A 19908-nucleotide genomic window follows, 5' to 3' on the forward strand; every position below is an offset into this window, starting at 1 on the left:
TTAGATTTTCGATTAGGATTTAAAATTTATTTCGTTTTAAAAAAAAAAAATTAAATAACAATAATATAATTACAAAACTCAGATATTGGAACTAGGGCAAATGCAGCATTTTAAACCCGCAGGAATAAGAGAAGGAAGGGAATGAAGGATGTAGGAGGAGGGAAAGGGAAGAAGTGAACTAATTAAAAGAGCCTGAATATAATTCTTGTTCCTCTTGATTAAACATATGCCCTAGGAGCCAAGGGCTTGGCTAAATTAAAGGTACTGTAACTTACTTTATCCGCAGTGGCTTTGCCTAATCAGTCTGCCCTGCTTCATCTCCTTAACTCTTGGGAAGAATGGACAGAACTTTCCAGATGCGGAGCTCTTGTGGATTACTTATTTGATTTATTCAATTTAAATAAAAACATTATCTCAAAATATGAAAGAATTTAGTGATCGCTGATGAAGCTAGAGGATTTTATAACTTGGAGATTATAACATTTATAGAATGTAGTATTAAATCTAAGCCACCAAATGCATTCAAAAAAACACTTTATGAAATACTCAAAAAGCTTTGGATATATATGTATTTTTTTAAATAATTTATTTAATGTTATTTACAACTGTATAAATATATATACATCAAGTAAATTTGCTGTAAGTGATGTAATGACATGATACAAACATGTGGAGAATCTATCCATGATAGAACTCCAAAAAAATTGTAGAGGAGAAGATCTCGAGGCCATTTTCCTTTCAGTCATATATATATACATATATATTTTAACAATTAACTACTAGTAGCTATGCCATATAAAATACCTCATAAAACCTTGTTTTTCAGATGTCTGATTCATTCCTTTTTATAGACGAATAATTAACTTCTATGATTCAATAATGAATAAATATAATATAAGTTATATTGTTATGATTCTAATTAACTAGCATAACTTTTGACCCGAAGCCAAATTAAGTTTTAAATAACACTCTTATTTGTTCAGAAGAATAATATTTGATTTCATTTAAGATACATCTTTTATTTAATGTTATTAAAAATTACTAATGGGAGGTACTTTAGATTATATTTTACAGTTATAAAATATTTCGTAGGGTGTTCCGTTTTATGAGTGGTTTTAATCAACCTCTTCCTCTCCTTTTTTGAATTTTTTTTTAAGCACTTGTAAACCTATTTTTTTTTTTAATCCAATCTTAATGCACTTCTAAAACATGAGGATAGCCAGTGAATAATAAGTTCCCATCATCAATAAAATCGCTCCGATTTCGACATTATTTATCCATAGTGAATTCAATTATCTTTTAATAGTTTAAATAAATAGGGTGGCTATTGTGTGTTCAGTAGATGCATAGTTTTCGATTTATTCTGTTTTTATTTTATTTTTTGGATCTGGGTTATTTTTTTTTTTAAATCACTTTAAATCCGAATTTTTGGAATTAAATACTGAATATATAAAAAAAAAAAAAAAATGCATCATAGCGATTTTCGTTTTTTGTGACAGTAATCATTAAAATAGGTATTGAGTGACATATATTTTTTTTATGTCTCAAGAAAAATTAATACAATAGATTTTCATGGGAATCTGTACAAAATACACATAGATCAAAAGTCCTAGGCTAATGAAAGCCCGATTTAGATAATTTTTGTTTTATACCCTAGAGAATTGCATTATCTTTCAAATTAATGGCTATAATGTTTCATAACGTATATGCTTTTATAATATTCACAAAAATTAATTTATTTTCTGGTTTTAATTTTTTTTTAGGGATTGGTCACAAACACGTGCAGCCCGATTTTATTATACAATTAAGTAATTAAACAATAATAATAATAATAATAAACCAATACCTGCCAACCTTGACATGAGCGAACCATTTTGGACTAACCTGAAAAAAGAAAGATAAGAATATTTACTTTCCATGAAAATAAAAATATAAATAAATCTATTGTATAACTATTAGAAATAACTATACAATAAAAATAATGCGTTATTTACTATTAAATTTGTTTAGTATAATTAATTAGCCTCTACTATAATCTGAGTTCCAAATAAAATAAGAGATGTGATTAGTGCTAAACCTTATAATTTATTTTGATTATCTTATGTAGTGAAATATATTATTTGCATACACCCTTATAAATATATAAAAAGCAAATATAAAAATGTAATTTAAAATATAAGCCAATATCATTTATTAAAACAATAAATAAATAAAAAATAATGATTTATGACGTTGTATAAAGGAAATTGTTCCATTTAAATGGAATTAAACACTGAACATTTATATAAACTCTACTCTTAAATTATCTTCCATTAAAGGCGTGTCTCTGAATGTCTGGAGACGTTATTATCCCCTTCTGTTTAGCTGATAGATTGACAATCTATAAAATCAATATTTTTATTTTCATTATTGATTCTATGATATTCAGTATTGATAGATTAATGGTTAAAGGTAGAATGTGAATTATTAAATTTGTGTTTCTCAGCTATACTTTTGGAAAAAGAAAAGAGTAATACTTTTGTAACGGAAACTGTTATTAAATGTATTTTAAATAAATAACTGTTCAATTTGTAGTTGGTGATTCTGCTAACTGATTAAAAATTCATATTTAATTCATCATAGTTATTAAATTTCGTTATTAGGGATTACTTTCTCTTCATAATACCAAAAGACATTAGTTTTCTATATTAAGCTAAATAGTGACACCATGGACAAAGAGACTAAATGATTACGGAGGTACGGAAAATGGAATCTGAGTCTCTATAAAAAGTAGTCGTTAATTGTAATGCTTAGTATAACCTAGCAAGTTAAGTAGCATATATATAGCAAATTAAGTAAGTTTGTTTCTGTTGTATATATATGTTTTATATTGTTCCTCAATAGGCCTATAAATCCTTAATCGACATTCCTTCTATATCAAACTTCCTACAGAGGCCACTTCCTTCACATGAAAGGGCTTCCGGATGGACTCCGAAAGGAGGGCTGGAGCAAGATGGCCCGAGGGTTACAGGCCGGTGACAAAGTGCCCAGCTGCCCACTATAACTCAGGACTCCCTCGGCCGATATAAGCCCCAGGATTAGAATCCGCCCCCTATATTATAAGTAGGGATTAGTTTAATTGATATCCCGGCCGCAATTAGAGGATCCGTTTTGTCTGCCGTTATGTAGTGGCGGGAATTATCTAATGATAGTGGATTACTGGGAGGGGTCAGGATTCCAATGGCCGAGAGTCCACGAGGTGGCTAGGGATGCAGGAAATATGGCGTAGGGGATGAATCGTAATAGATTCGTGATGTAGCAACTCATTAAAGCTAATAGAGAAATGCTAATAATGAAATGAATTTCTTCTATAAATATTAATTAGTCTGAAATAGGTTTGATTTGTCATAAGTATAATCCTCCATTTAAATATTTTTTAAGGAAATATTACCAAACTCCATGGCAAGTTAGAGAAGACTGAATATTGACATTTCGAAGGTGTTTGTTTTGAGATAAGATGTGAGTGAGTGAGCCTCGTGTGTCCTATTATTATTATTATTACTATTTAATAATTTTAGTTTACCTAAACGTTTTTCGAGCCGAACCCCATTTGCCGCCGATGCATTAAGGAAAAAATTAAATATTTCCAAGAAGAATATTTAATACTAATACTAATAATACTTAGATAAGTAGCTAGTAGATATACTTGCATTTAGTACAGCAGAGCAGGAAGCACTTTGAGTTACAGAAATATAGTTCAGACAAAGGATCAGAGCGTCAAGATGCAAGCAGAGAAAAAAGATATTTATAGAAAATGCACTCCTTACTAACAAGAAAGGTTGACATTGGAATTTGGCAAAAGGATTACAGTTAAAGGAATGATTCGGAAGCTCAAGAACTGTATATTATTTCTCAATACAGTTTTCTTGTACCAAATAATTTAAATCAAATTGAATACCATTTATTCAGCAGTTTTTTTTTGTATATTTAAGTCAAAGCAAATAATGACGAAAATTCCATTTATTCTATGATGGAAACCACAATTTTCTAGTTTGAACTTCTATCCAAGCATTAATTTTTCTTTGGCTTGGATCTAATAAAAATTTGAGAATTATTGAATTATTTTTATATGATTTATCTAATCTCGCATGAATATAACAATTTAGACGAAGGAAATGGAGTAAGAAATGATATATTTCCTGTCAGATGTTACTTTAAAAGGCGCATCTCGAGCATGACCGAGCACTGAAATGGATATTCTTGTAGTCTTTCATCATAACACATTTCTTTAGAAGAGAGTTTATCTTCATTGTATATAATTAATATTTAGCCCGAAGTTTTTATCAAAAATTAATCAAGCAAATAATACAATTTACATAATTTACTCAACTGTGGGATGATTAAAAAAATAATTTGTAAAAAGATGGTCTTAATGTTAAATACGTATTTCAGTCGTATTTTGTTTTATAATTATTACATAAAAATATTTACTGTTTTTCTTATTTTCTTTTTTCCTAAATTATTATTCTTTATATTTAGAAAACTTATTTTAAAAATATTTACACAACAAACCGACTTCTGGAGTAATCCCTCTTCAGACTACTACAAATTTGAAAACAATTGCAACAATAATATAATCGTACAAATTTATTTAACAACTATAATATAATTATTAGTTAAAAATGTATATAAATTACCCTAACATAACAATAATATTATTTCCCCTTCTGGCTCCCTATGTCCAAAATCCATAAATCTACTTCGTCAGCTTAAAAAAAAAAAATTTCGGAAAACATTTATTCAGTTTTTTTTTTCAGGTTTCAGAAAATCACTTTTAATAATATTTCCCCATGAACACTATCCGTCATTTTCCATTACCTTCTACAAGTTTATATATTAAATATTATTTTTTCTAAAATCTTTAGCTTTCTGACGATATGTAATACGCACAAATTACTAATCATATTTCCGCGTTTGGACTTATATGTTTTTCCCATCAGAAAAAAAAAAATTCCTCAAATATCTTGAAGTTAATAATCAAATCCTTTCATAGTTTCAGCTCAAACGTGACCAAATTGTTTGATATCCTAGGATTAAAATTGAGAAATAATTAAAATTGACATCGAAATCTATATTTTTCTATATTCTACGATGTAATAACAAATGTTTATCTCGTTTGGAATTTTTGTTCGAAATTTTTGTAAAAATAAAAAAATCACTGAGCACATTACACTTCAGTGGAAACGATATTCGGTTCTAAAAGTAGGACTTCATTTCTTTAATAGTTACAGATAACATTTTATCTCAACGATAAAAAAGTCAATGGCTGCAAATATTGTACTCATTTACTAAATTGAAGTTTTAGGAAATCCCACTGTTAGTGATGGTCAAGAAATGTTGTGTTTAAGGGATTTGAATTGCGGCGTTCGGATGATTAACCCGTGGGAACCGTGGGCTTCCGAGATGTATTTCTACGCTCGGTCAAAGCATCATTACCATAGATCCCTCGGCGTGAACAGGGACTGCGCATTGCGTAACTAATGAACCAAGAAGTGAGCGTGAAATCCTCCTTTGTCCACGTAGGTGGGGCTACCGATGGGTTGGCTACCCAACATCCATCATCCCAAATTTAAATAAATATCCCTTCAACAATAGCTTTTGTTTATGGTTCCTACCACGCTATTTTAATGAGAGACATTGGGGCACTGGCCCCAGTTTGGGGCTGTAATAAATCAGGGCGGATAGATTGTTTCTTGTTCTAACAGTAGACCAACCATTCGGCATTTATTTTTATTCATAGGATATTTTAATCCTTTTTTCATTTGGTTTCATTATTCAAAAACTTTATCATCCAGTCACGCATGGATAAAGAATTAGTTATTTTAGAAAAAAAGGCTGATAAAAAAAACCTAAAATATATATTATTTATAGAATAATGTTTATAACCATACAACCTATCAAACAAGTCAAATAATATCCTGTCAGAAGTATATCCTACTGTACAACACCTTTTAATTGGTTACGGATTAACCATAAATCTGAATTGGGTATATATTCTGTTGATGAAAAAAAAATGTGAGATTTTGCATTCTAAAATTATAGAAATATTAAAAAGCAGAAGAAAATAACAATTTTTTTAAAAATATAATCTTTCTGTCTTTCTTATTCCAAACATTGTAAATATCTCTTCATTTCAAATGCATGATAAAAATTGTACATACATCATAAAACAGTTTTTGGTTCACATTATCAAATATAAGATCTTTTAAGGTATGGATTCTTCCGTCCGTGATTTGATAGAATGTGGATTAAATTTCATCACGTTCCGTTATTTGATTTTTCGCAGACTAAATGTTTTGTTGCTGTTTTAATATAATAATAAGTATTTATTTATCTTTCAAGTAAAATAAATACCAAAGTATTTCTTAACAATACGAATGGTTCAATACAAGAGAGAAGTCAAGAATGGTGGAGCAGACAATGAAACGTCCAGAAAGTTGAATCTGCCACAGAGAGAAAAGATGATTCGAACCCGCCTCCAGATAGGCCAAACTCGATTCACCCACGGACATCTTATGAAGAAGGAGAAACTTTATTAAATACAAAGTTATGCTGTCTAACTTCATTGGGTTGGTAGTCAGACAGCATACTTATTTTAGACTAATCAGACGATATTTTTAATCTAACAATAAGTAGGCCTATACAAGTATACAATAATAATTACAAACATTAGAACATGACTTTTTTTTTCCTTTCTTCTTTTTTTTTTAAATAAGATGCACCAATGTGTCACTTAACAGAAACGATCTCACCGTCAGGCACATTCTTACTGAATGTACTGCTCACGAGTTACACCCATTATCTACAGGTTTACAGAAGATGTTGAAAGAAGGTCCCATAGCAATAGCAATACCTTTTCATTTTTTAAAAATTACTGATATCTATGATTAAATACAGTTTAAATAAGTGGATGCATAATTTAATATTTTAATTTACTAACTTTGACATTAACAATTTGTGAATGGTTCTAGTGATCGAAACACATAAAATAAAATAAATGAATAAATCATTAACAAACAAACCATATTGCCGCTTGACTGACAGTTTCTAGACAAAACGCAACCGCATTACTAGACGCTTTAGACTTGATAAAAGCTACCTTTTTACGACAGGTTTCGAATTTTATTTTATGGAGTCATTTTTCGCAAAAAAATTGAGAAAATAGTACTGTCTAATATGCTTTGTTTGTGATTTATAATGTTTAGTAAAAGTAAAAGAACATTAGTTACTGCATGGTAAAAAGTTGTGTTGGCCCTCAAGATCTTTGATCATTTACTCCTTGATGAGCTATTCTCATGAAAAAAATAATACTAAATTCATTAAACCATTACCTATACGTACTATTAATTATTATAATTATTTTTAAAAAAACTATCTTTAAATTTAATTTATTATGTATTTTTTCCATTTACCTATTTTGAAACTTTCCCCTTATTAGTATAAATTACAATATATTTTCGCAATATGTTAGCCAAAGCTACCTTTATAAAGTGCTTTGACAGTATACTTTGTATTATTTACATAACTGGTTAGAAAATAATGAAACGAATCAAAGAAACTTATTGAAAATGAACCGTTCTTCGACGACGAGAACATTCTATGAAGTCATGTCCCGAATCTATCAGTTGTTGTAGAGTGCCATCTGTTCACTTGTTGAGGTGGTTGCAGTGCATTCCTGAATGTCATTAAGATAATTGCAATAATTAGCGGCTGATTGAACAACCAGTTCGATTAATTTAGATATGCGATACTTCTTCCACTACCCGATAGCTCATTCTGTTCGGTCAGTTCTTCGTTTTCCTCTTTAATTAAGTTATATTTAGTGCCAATGATTGGTTAATCGGAAGTAGTGGGGTACAGCTACATTGAAAAAAAGACGAGATAATAAAATATATGCGAAGTCCGTGGAAAAAATAATTATTATTGTTAATAAAATAAATTTAAATTTGAAGAGAGCTGCTGTGTCTCCCGATCAAGTTTATTTCCAAGATTCTGCTTTTGATGTCAGACTAATTACAATACAGTACGTTCAGTCCTAATTAAAATTCAGTAATACTATTAAACTACTAATTACAATACAGTACGTCAAGTTGTGTTTATATAGAGTTTTATTAATTTATAATTAATCAGTGTTCTTTGTACAGCTCGTACATTCATGAGGTTTCCGCGGAACATTTATTAAAACATAAATAGCTGTTTGGTTCCTTTAAGTACCCTATTCGATTTTAAATCAATAGAAAAATAAATTCATGAATTAAGTATATTTTAAATTAAATTTAATCAACACATTTTTAACGAAGTAGGATTACTGCTAATAAAGAAATATTTGATTAAAAAAATAGAATAAAAAATAGATTTAGTCTTTTTTAATATTCAAAAATTTATTTTAGTTAATAATTAAAATTATGAATATAATAATACAAATTTATGTTATTCATAGAGAAAAGGGAAAAAGCTCTTCACTTAGCAAATACAAAATTTTATATTTATATGGCAGTAAAATATTTTTCTCAATCTATTTATTTTCGTATAGTTTGAATGCGGACAAGAAAACTATAACATTTGATGGATCACAGGAAAAGAAAAACATAAGATGTATGGGAGTGAAATAATAAAATTTAAATTAACAATAGAATCAAAACAGATTTAATAAATAAATAAAAATAAAAATTATTTTTAATATGACAATTTCAGAAACATTTATTTTTATTGTTTAATTTTAACAATTCTTAGGATCTAATTTGAATGTATGAAAAGCATTCAAATAGACAAGTGTTAATCGAACAAAAATTTTTTTACAATTTTTTTTTTTGTCTCATTGTTTATTTTTACAATGGCAAAGACAAAAGAATAGAAAGAAATATTAATCAAAAGAAATATTGTAGTTAAAATGCAAGGTTTTGATAATAATTCTGATCTATTGATATCATATTTATTTTGGAGGAACACCCGCAATAATTACAAAAAACATAGTCATACTACAAATATTATAATTTAGTTAATTTTAAGGTACTTTATTTGAGATAAATCAGTTATAATAAGCCTTAAACATTATACAGGATTAAGCCCTTGAACATCAAAAGGTTTTAAGTAGATCTCATAATTTTAGAATTAATAATAACTATGACAGATTTATTATAATTATACTAACAATTATTATTGATATTAATATAAACGATTATAACATTATGTATGTTTATGAGTAAAATTTGATCAATCTTTGATGATATTCAGGAGAATAAGAATAACGTGTTTAAGAACGAGTAAGATTTAAATAAGATTATTAATGAATAATGATAATAATAAATACAATGTTATAAAACGTTAGTGACGAATTAATATTTAATTGTAGAAAACATTGTAAGGTATAATATCACATTATGATTTGTAGGTGATGAGACATTTTTGAATTATAAATATATATCAGCTTGTAATTAATTGACATTAAAAATTCTGCATTAGATTTGTTAACCCTGAAAAGTTGCCTTAAATGAAAAAAAAAATAGATGAAAGGGATTTATGAACCCAGAATTTAATTATTAAAGCAATTATTGACTTGTAACTGTACAGTCTACCTAAAGATAATTAAATAATAAAGAAAAGAGGTACATCCTGAAAGCGGTCTTAAGGGTACATGAAAAACAAAATTAAATATAATCCCGATTTCTTCAAAGCTGCTAAGAAAATTATGAAAATCATAAAATTGAGTAAATGTTTTAATTTTACAATAGGTAAAAAATAAAAAATAAAAATTCTCCTACGATTTGTCTAGGATAAAAAATGGAGGATACATAAAATTATTTCAAAAACCTAATTTTTTTTGCTGGAGGGAGAAAAGCGTCTTTCTTTTAATTCGCGGAGGAAGAAATATGTTTATTTCAAATCATGATATTAACTTAAAAAGAAAAAAACTTAAAAACCTTGATGCACCATAACGGAATTCAATTGAAGCAATCACCCCTTCCCACGCACCAGGTGCCATAAGCATTATTCAGAGAAATAAAAAAAAAGACAATGCAAGATCTTACTCCTCCGCAGAGTTTTGTATTCCAGATGTAGGCCAGATCTCCTATCAGCCGTGTGATAGATGTAAACACTTTCGCAAACAGTTGTGAGCACGCATGCGCGATATATATGGCCTATCTCCCTGAGCATTGATACTTCCTCATTAGGCAGAGATAGCTAATCTAGGCCGGACGCTGCGCAGGCGCGAACCAATTTTTTTTTGTTCTAGTTGTGGGCGTGTGCATGTCACATGAGATTGGTTACAGATTGTTGCCAGCGCATTATTAATCAGACTACTTGCTTATTCACACCTTTCAGGCGAGTTTTTTTTTTCATGCTTGAAGCTTTAGCTAAAAAAATAAGTACAATATACGCAAAAGAAAAAGAAAATACAAAATCTCCTTGACTTATACACTAGATACTTATCTCAGGAAACTTAACAGGCGAGGTCCATTATCTATATTTATGACCATTTAATTTTTATATTTTAATAACATTAATTTCCATTACATAAAACAAATTAATTTTTAATTGTAATATTTAAAAAATAATTAAAATTATTATACTTGAATAAAATGTTTTTCTGTATTAGAATTCTGTTTATTAAGTAACTCATGTTCTATAAATCAATTCTTTTAAATGTTAATACATACAGGTAATCCTGTTTGCTATAACTTCTTATACTTTCAACTTGATGGGTTAATTAAGAAAGATCAGTTCAAAATATGTTCAAGAAATTATGCAAGACAAATTGAATCTATTAAAAATGTTGCCAACAACTTTTAAAAGTCTCTCAAGAATAACAAGTAACATCGGTTATTGAAAGTTTATTTTCTAGGAAGTTAACTTAATTTGTAAAACAAATTGGTTTCTTATTTATAAATGCACGCATCTCATTTCAGCAACACATCGACTAATGAATATAGAAATGTATTTTCTTATAAAATGAATAATTTAATTTCCATCCACTTCAGTCTCAAAACCTTTTACCCCTCTTACAAGTCCAATGCTTCGGCCAATCCGGTCATCCTCAGGACAATCCACCCAATAAAATTTTGTAAGTACATAATTTAAAAACTGTAAAACAACCTTTTGACCTGGGCAGAGTGGCCTGCATGGAGTTTTTAAATTATATAGTTCCAAAATTTTATTGGGTGGATTGCCCCTGAGAATGGCCGGATTGGCCGAAGCGTTGGACTTGTAAGAGGAGTAAAAGGTTTTGAGACTGAAATGGATGGAAATGAAATTATTTATTTTTAAAAAATTTACCAGTCTCAAGAAAGTGTTTAAGGTTATAAATTATAGAAATGTAGTTGATACGTCCAATAATTACATTAGCGAAAAATATAAATTATTGTTTCTAAGTTTATTACTTATTATATTATAGCTTCCAATTTAAATTAATTAAAGTAAAGTAATTTAAATCACCATACAGAAATAACGGATAATTATGTGTTTAGTAATAAAAAAACTATTTTGTTTTTATAAAACACAGAAAGCAATTTTTATTTGTTTTAAGCCCCTGGGATGTGGAATTTTTATACCGAGAAGTAGTATGAAGGGTTGTCTTTTAACGCGTTCAGAAAGCATTTGAAGAGGTATCGGAAGTGTAAAATGTTTTGGGAATTTAGGAACATGGTAATCAACTTACCGCTGTCTGGGCTCATCAATATTTTCGAATCTGATAAAATATAGAAAAAAACAAAACAAAACAAAAGTCGAGCAAACCTTTTCAACGATATATTTTTCAAATTTAATTTAAAGAAATTACTCACTGTACTGTGAAGTTTTTTTATAAGAGGTAATTTCAATTTTTTTTTTAATGTTAAGAAGATTGTTAGATACTCATAAAGAAGTTCCAGATTTGTTCGTTTTTTCGAATTTGATTAATAAGTTTTCCTTATTATCCGTTTAACCAAAAATATTACAGAAAATATAAACTTAACTTGAATTTAGGGCATTTCAAGCTATCTACCATCGGTAATCATAGAACTAAAGAAAATGGGGAACAAAATTTATTCAAATTAGCGAGGTAGTATTCATTTAATCGGGAATTGGCAGCTCAGTGGTAAAGCACTGTGCTACTAACTCCAGATTATTATTTTCCGTTTTATTGTAGTCGTAAGTGGTTCTGGAAAAATGTGAGCTGACATTGTTAAAAACTTTAAAGATTCCTTTATTACTTAATAAACGAAGCTAAATACCAGACGGATAATTGTTTTGACTATATAACTCATCATATTAGAAATTGTTTTTATTAATTATTGTGTTTGAGGGATTAGGGAGCTCGTTGGTAAGGCAATGGAATCCTTACTCCAAGAACCCGGGTTCAAATCCAGCTGTGGTAGATAATTATTATACATTGAGCCTTTGAGTCAGCCCAATGGGTTCGGGTACCCTCTGGTGCTCACCCAACTTCATGAAGTACCTTTAAGTGTAAAAATCAGGTAGTAGAGCGTGATTCTGACCAAATAACCTCCTTGCACAACCGTTGTTTTAAGAACAGTACTTTACAAAGTACTGCACTTCTAACACTTGAACTGTAGCGATACAGAGTAAATTTTTTTTAATATCAGTATATTTCGTTACAACGTGTTTTATTTCTGACCGCATCGCCAACTATTATTTTTTTGTTTCTTCAAAGAATATTTTTTTTATTATTACATAAATACATTCTCAAATATTTCAATCAGTAAAAGATTCTTTAATAGCTTTCTTATTATTTATTAAAATATTTAATTACAACAAAGTACATTAACTTAATAAAATGGAATAAATACAATAACTGTTGCTGTTTTTTTCTTTTTTAAATGCAGAAAGTTGTTTTTTATTTATTTCATTTAAAAGTATTTTAATTAACATATTCAAACGTTTAAAAAAAGAAAAAGTAAACAAATTTATCTATGAAGATAAATCACGTGCCAAGGAGGAATAATTACCCTTTGTTTATAAACTAGACTCGAGGAAAATAACATTTTACTATCAGATAAACCATTAAGTCTATTCATCACTTGTACATACTGCGCTTAACTAATACACGTAATCCATAGAAAATATATTAAATATTCCTGGTGGGGGTGAGGGGGTAATATATTAGGAAGATATATTAGCCCCGGATAAATTATTACCCAGCTTGAATTTGTGGGATTAATTCTCCAAGTGGACTCTCCCTCAGCCACATGTGACCACCCCTCCGAACAGTCCGCGGCCTTAATACAGTCAGATATTGATTTATCGTTTAAATTAGTACCATCATATTACACTTTATTAATAATATGTTCATATTATAGACGGAATACATTTTTAATTTTGTTTTTTATTAAAAACTTTGTTCAGAATTATTACAATATCCTCAACAAAACGTAAGAAATTAAAATACAAATTATTATATATTTTTTGTTCCTGTAGGCAGACATTACATGTAGTAGATTCAAACAGGAAAATCGATTTTAATAATTATTTATATCGATTACTTTTTAGAATGAATTAATACATGACCGTGGATATATATAAATGCGTAGAAGATGGCTGAGAGTGAAAAACACAAATAAGTAATTCCCTTTTTTATATTTCTTACTTTCTCATATATGTAATATAAATTGTAAACGTATTCCAGTAATTTTACGATTGTATCGTCATTTATTCAAATGTATTTTTTAAACTAAAAAATTGGCCCTACGCACCCCTTCACATGGCTTTTCGATCTGGAAAATATTGGTATGTTTTTTACGCTTTATTTCTTTTTCTCATCTTTATTTTTACACCCCTTCTCCTTCTTTACTCTTTTCTTATTACTTCTTCCTAACCCACGTTATTAACTTATGTTCACCACATATTATTATTGCCATACTAATTACTCCTTTTGTTTTACTTGACTTTATATTTAATTTTAAAAAAAAAACATTTCAAGATATTTAAATAAAAAAAAAAAAAATCAGATTTTGATAATGAACAAATACTCTTTTATTAGACATTCGTCCAATAAATTTATTAAATAATCCAGCTTCGAATAGTTTATTAATTTATTTTTTATGCTTTTTAATAAATTAATATTGAAATACGGAAGTTGGTTATACCACTAATATCTTATCAACCATTATCACATTTCTTATGAGGCTGATGGTTAACATCTTTTTCTGCAATCATTGAGAAAGGGTTTGATTACCTACACAGATATTGTTATTAGCATATCGGTTGGTATACTGTCTTCACTTAAAACCATATTTGTCTTATTTATACTCTACATATTTATTAATGAAAACTAATCCAGCATGAACCAATAACATCAAGAAGATATAAATATGGTTTTGAGTGAAGACAGTATGAATAATAATAATAGTAAATTCTTCCACAACCTTCAAATTATAATGCAACATGATAATATAGCAAATATTTGATGATGGGGTGATAAACCCGAAACCTCGTTTATGAATCATTAAATAAAAAAAATTTAAAAAGGAAGAGTAATTTCACATCTAATTATATTATGTGATATTTTGTGAATAAGGCCAACAGGACGCGTTGGATATCAAATGTAGAATGGAAATTCATCTTAAAATTCCATTTACTAATAGAATCTATATAATTATACCATGCCATCGGAAATCTGCTTGTGAAGAACTGGAGAAGGAAAGAAAATTAACCGAATCCTCAAATAGGCCATACGCCATTGTTATTACTCTACGAAAATCAAATCAAAATTTACAGAATTGTAGTGATTATGTAGGCAGGTAAACCTATAGATAAATATTTGTGTATGTGTGTATGTGCGCCTGCTCGTGAAGAATATTTTTTTTTTTACGAAACGATTAATTATAACTATAGTTATCATTCATTATATTCCTGATATGGATGGATACTGCTTTTTTTGTAAATATTCATTTCATATAGTGAACAAGATTATAAATCCGACACGAAATTTTGATTAGTTGATCATCTAAGCAATAATTTTAATAAGAACATTTCACTTTGTAAGTTAAACATCCCAACGCTTCTTTGCTAGTCAGTCAATTTGATGTTTAGAACTAACGTCATGGATTTTAGAACTATAAAGTTCCCTAAATTGTGATTGGATCTAGAGAATCACTCAGAAGCCGAAATGACCCATAAATTCTCTTTGACGAGATCCAATGAGACGGCCATCATTCCATTAAGAGGATCCATCAGCCATCGGATGTTAGCTGACGGACCGAGGACCAATAAATCCATGGAGTGTTCTATGGTAAAGAGGATGCCGGGCGTCGGGGAGAGCACCTTGTTAGTGGATTGTGTGGATTGTGTTGCTCATTAACGCCGCGGTGTCCTATCTCGCCTCTTGCTAATTATTGCAAACACTAGATCACACAACGTCACTGGCTCTTAACGAGCTTTTGCGCTCGTAGATATCTAGTCATAATCCGGGTCACTGTCATTTCTAAGTAGGTTATGTATAATAGAGCGGATTTAATTCAACAATATGTAGAAAATATGTATTTATTCAATCGTAGATATAAAATTTAAATAAAGAGGGAAATCTCTCCTACGGGGTCCATACATAACATTGAAACACGATACGAGACGTTTGCAGCACTAAAATTTCTCTCACTAAAATATTGCAATATACACGGGACATATAAATAAGTAATAATAATCCAGTCAACTAGTGACCAGGAAGAGATTTATATGGAAAGTTTTGGAGTTGAAATTTCATTCTTTGGGGTGTTGATCAAGTATTTTAAATATGAGAACCCAAATTTTTCTTGAAACTTGAAAACTATATATTATTTTATACTGAAATTAAAGAAGAGAAAATTACCTTCAATTTTGTTCTTGATATTTGAACTGAGTGCTGATCAAAACAACGGAATGTATTGCAGTCAAATAGGAATGAGAAAGAGGTCCCATTAGAAGAATTTTATTTATTTATTTTTTTTATTTATTTAATGTGATTTACAACTGTACAATAATAAATACAATAAGTAAATATGTTGTATGTTTCATATACACTTGAAAATCTTGGGAAGGAACCACCCATTGGTGGTACTTCAAGAATTAACTTAAATTAGAATGTCCCGTGGCCATCTTCTTTTCAGACGCCTCGGAGGATTAACAGAGATTGTTAAGGATGAGATATTAGGATGGGTAAGGAATTTGGGATGAATAGACGCATATCTGTTTTGGGCCAAATCTGCAACGAATGGGATGTTAAGGTCTTTGTCAATGAGTTTATTTGTAACGTAATAAGGAGCTTCAATGATTTTACCATGGATTTTGGATTGTAAGGATTGAATGCGGAGGAATTTGATGGTTTGGTGGAGCCCCAGAGCTCAATTCCATATGTCCAAATTGATCTGATTATTTTAGTGTATACTAATCTTTTGTAGTGAATGGGAAGTTTAGAGCGTTTGTCAAGTTTCTTGTTGTTTCAGTCTTGTGTGTGGATTCCAAGTAAGTCTCTTGTCAAGATGGAGTCCTAAGTATCGAATCTGTTCAACAGGTGTTAGTGGAGTATTTAGAAAGGACACTTAGAAGAATTTAATGTCAGAAAGTTAAAATTCCTTATGAGTAATATAATTTCGGCTGGCGCTCATTTTAAACTAAAGGGAAAACAAAAAACAAATCGTGAGAATCGAAATATTTGGAATTTTTCACTTCTTTAATTTTAGCTTAAAATAAAACACGTTTTATAAACACAAGTTCTATGAAAAAGAAAAGAACGAATTGAGATTTCGATAATAAAAATACTCTTCTATTAAAAATCCATCATATAATTTGTATAGACTAGCTCTGATTAGTTTATTAATTATTTTTTTTAAAAATGATTTAGTACATTAATACTGAAATAAGGAAGTTGGTTATACCACTAAATTCGTATAAAACATAATTTACATTTATTATGAGGCTACTGATAATTTAATGATTCAACATCTTTTTCTTGAATCATTGAGAAAGGGTTTGATATATTACACAGATATTGTTATTAGCATATTGCTTGGTATACTGTGGAGCACGCCAAGTCCTCATTGGCCATTTACCCTTTGAGTTTAAGATCAAAAAAATTTGAATTACTTATTAGTTACCAGCACAAATTAAGCATTAATAATTCCTCAGCTATCCGACGAATGTGTTTTAAAAAAAATTGCTTTGTCGTTTTGTATGGAAAATATTAAAAGTCAGTTCCAATACAACATATTATTAGCCTAAGAATTGGTTTAATTTTTATTTGAATTAATAGAAAAAAAAGGTTTAGGACCCATAAGCCTTAATTTTACCTCACTCCATTTTATATAAAATTTTAGTATTATTTATTATCTTACATAGTTTTATTGTATTTTCGAAAACATTGTAGTTTCGTTTTCTCTACACCAAAATGAATCGAATTTCTCAAAAAAAATATGGTAGTCTTAAACCTTTAATTGGTAGTGAGTATCAATTACAGATTACAGACATAATTCGATTTAGGTTCACAACGGTAATTTTTAATAATATGAGAATATTTATGTCATGTATTTTGTTTTTATTATATATTTTTTTGTGGAATGATTTAGGTTTTAATAGATTTTTGAATCTAATAATATCCATAATTACAGGTTTTATAAGTGAATCCTGATTAAAATGTAAAATATATATTTAATTATTATTATCAATTTTTTTTTAAGTTCCTGGAGGCTCCTTTTGAGGATCAGTGAGTAATAAATCAAATTTATTGAGGCAACGTTTCATGCCTTTATTGTTTGCATATTTATGCTGTGTAGTGAAAATACAATATGTTTGAAAAAAAATTTTCTTAACTTAAACTTTTCTATCTACTAAATATATATATATACATATATATTATATGTATTGGTAATATATAGTGTGCTTTCTTTCCATCATTCTAAATCCACACTCTACTGACATCGAGCTTTCTTCAATAATGATCTTATCAAGGAAGGAAAGATAGTCCATAAAGTGTAATTCTTCTATCGGTAGATGGAGCGATAAAGTTCATTAATCAGAACAGGCAATGGTTGCAGGGAGTGTGCAACGTTGTTCAATAGGCTTCGAGTCCTTGCAGAAGTGGGCGGTGCCAAATGTGATAGCCAATCAAATTGTATAAATTGCCTCCTATGCAATTATAGCAGGGCCTATGAAGACACAAATCACACCCACTCTTTCTAATAACAGCCCGCCTTCCCCGGGCCACAATTAAAATAAACACTAGGATACGAAGCAGATACTAGCGCCGTGGAACCGATTAATTTTGGACGTACTTAGTCTTATCGTCCCATCAATGTTTATCTCTTTTCGTTCCGCCCCGTCTCCTCACGACTACCACATCGTACGTTCGGTTAATCTGGCAGTGAATCTGGACCGGAATTGGAAAAGTTAAAATTTAATTTGTAATTTAACTGTATGCGGTGATTTTTAAACGGTAGTCAAAAATTTTAATCCATTGGTTATATTAAAATAATATATAATTATAATTATATGTTATTTACATTAATATATTTTTATTTATAATGATACAATTTTTTTTAATAACTACTCTTGTTCAGAAATGATCAATATAAAAAAAATTAAGATTGCTGACAATGCTTAATTAATGGCTCCAGGAAGTTGATTTGAAAATGGACAAAAAGTGGTTCCGAAACGCAAAGTATTATTGGAATTTTAAGGGTATTAATATCCCCATAAATTATTATTTAGAAGTAAAAAAACATTCTTTCGCCAATTTGATTTTTTTTTCATTATATTAAAAATAACCGATAATAACCTTATATACGAAACATTTTATTACTAACTAATCTACTTTTAATTATTTCATTACAACTTGATAATTACTTCTGCATAACTTAATAATTATATGTGATATTGTATTATGTTTGCAAATAAAATACAATAAAATGTGATTTAAAATCTCAAGTTTGTCAAATCAATGCTCATTGAAATATAAATAATTTAAAACCAACTCAAGAATCTTATTGATTAAAAATTATAAGAAAAATTTTAAATACAAAATTTATAGGTTTCGTTGCCTTGGAGTGAGGAGTCTCTAATTGATATTTCATTTTGGTCTGTCAATATGAGATGCACTGCATTTTGTATGAGCAATATTTATGATTCCTACCCCAATGATATTTTGATCTTGTAAAATGTCAATTGGTGATTTGATATCGAATTAAAAGTTCTACCAGTAAAATGGAAAGGGAGAAAAATTATTTAAACTTCAAACATGAAATAAATTTTAAATAAGAAGTTAATGATTCATACAATTCATTACATAATAAAGTTCCCGAGTGAAATGCAAAATTGCTGGATATTTCACGAGTGTATTAAAACTATATTTATTATTATTCGAATAAGAGTATAAAATGCAATTATTTTTGTTCCCATTTAAATGCAATTAATTCAGTTCTATGTTTTCCTTTTTTTTTTAAAGAACCGGTTTTCCAGTAACTTTTGCATCAATTAACCAGAAATACCTGCACCATCGTAAGACTTTCACATCAGGAACGTGTTAATTAAAGGTGAGAATAAGAAAAGAAAAAAAAAACAGAAAAGAAATTTCCTGAAATTTCTCCGACGAAGAGGGGACCGGCTGTTATCAGATTTCGATTAGTCCTCGACCATAGTCTCGCCTCTAAAGTCAGTTTAATTGCTTCCCTCGTTTGTGGCCTGGTCCCAGGGCGAGTTTGGGCGCCTAAAAAAAGTCTTAGTGAACTTACCGAACAGTTCCTTTCGGCTGGTTTCTCATTTCTTCTGAAGTTTGGTGGTTAAAATTTATTCTTCATTCTAATAATAATAACAAAATTGTAATATTCTTATTTATATTGTTGTATGGTTAGAAAACATTTCCATAATAATATTCATTAAGGGCTGATTTGAAACTTCATTTCATACAAA

At 29.1% G+C, this 19908-nt stretch overlaps 1 protein-coding gene across 2 annotated transcripts in view; it reads right to left on the reverse strand.

The window, feature by feature from the left end:
- LOC106679912 (homeotic protein antennapedia) overlaps nt 1-19908 on the reverse strand; it is a 419490-nt gene that overhangs the window by 327184 nt on the left and 72398 nt on the right. Inside the window, exon 1 of one of the 2 annotated variants that reach the window (XM_067047198.1) lies at nt 1847-1884. The exons of the other annotated variant lie outside the window; for it this stretch is intronic. The gene's annotated coding sequence lies outside the window, so the exon portion shown is untranslated. Of the gene's footprint in view, nt 1-1846; nt 1885-19908 lie in introns of those variants that run through there. 2 annotated transcript variants of the gene reach the window in all.

Source organism: Halyomorpha halys, unplaced genomic scaffold (assembly GCF_000696795.3).
Source record: "Halyomorpha halys isolate HHAL.00 unplaced genomic scaffold, Hhal_1.1 Scaffold15.1, whole genome shotgun sequence".
NCBI lineage: Eukaryota > Metazoa > Arthropoda > Insecta > Hemiptera > Pentatomidae > Halyomorpha > Halyomorpha halys.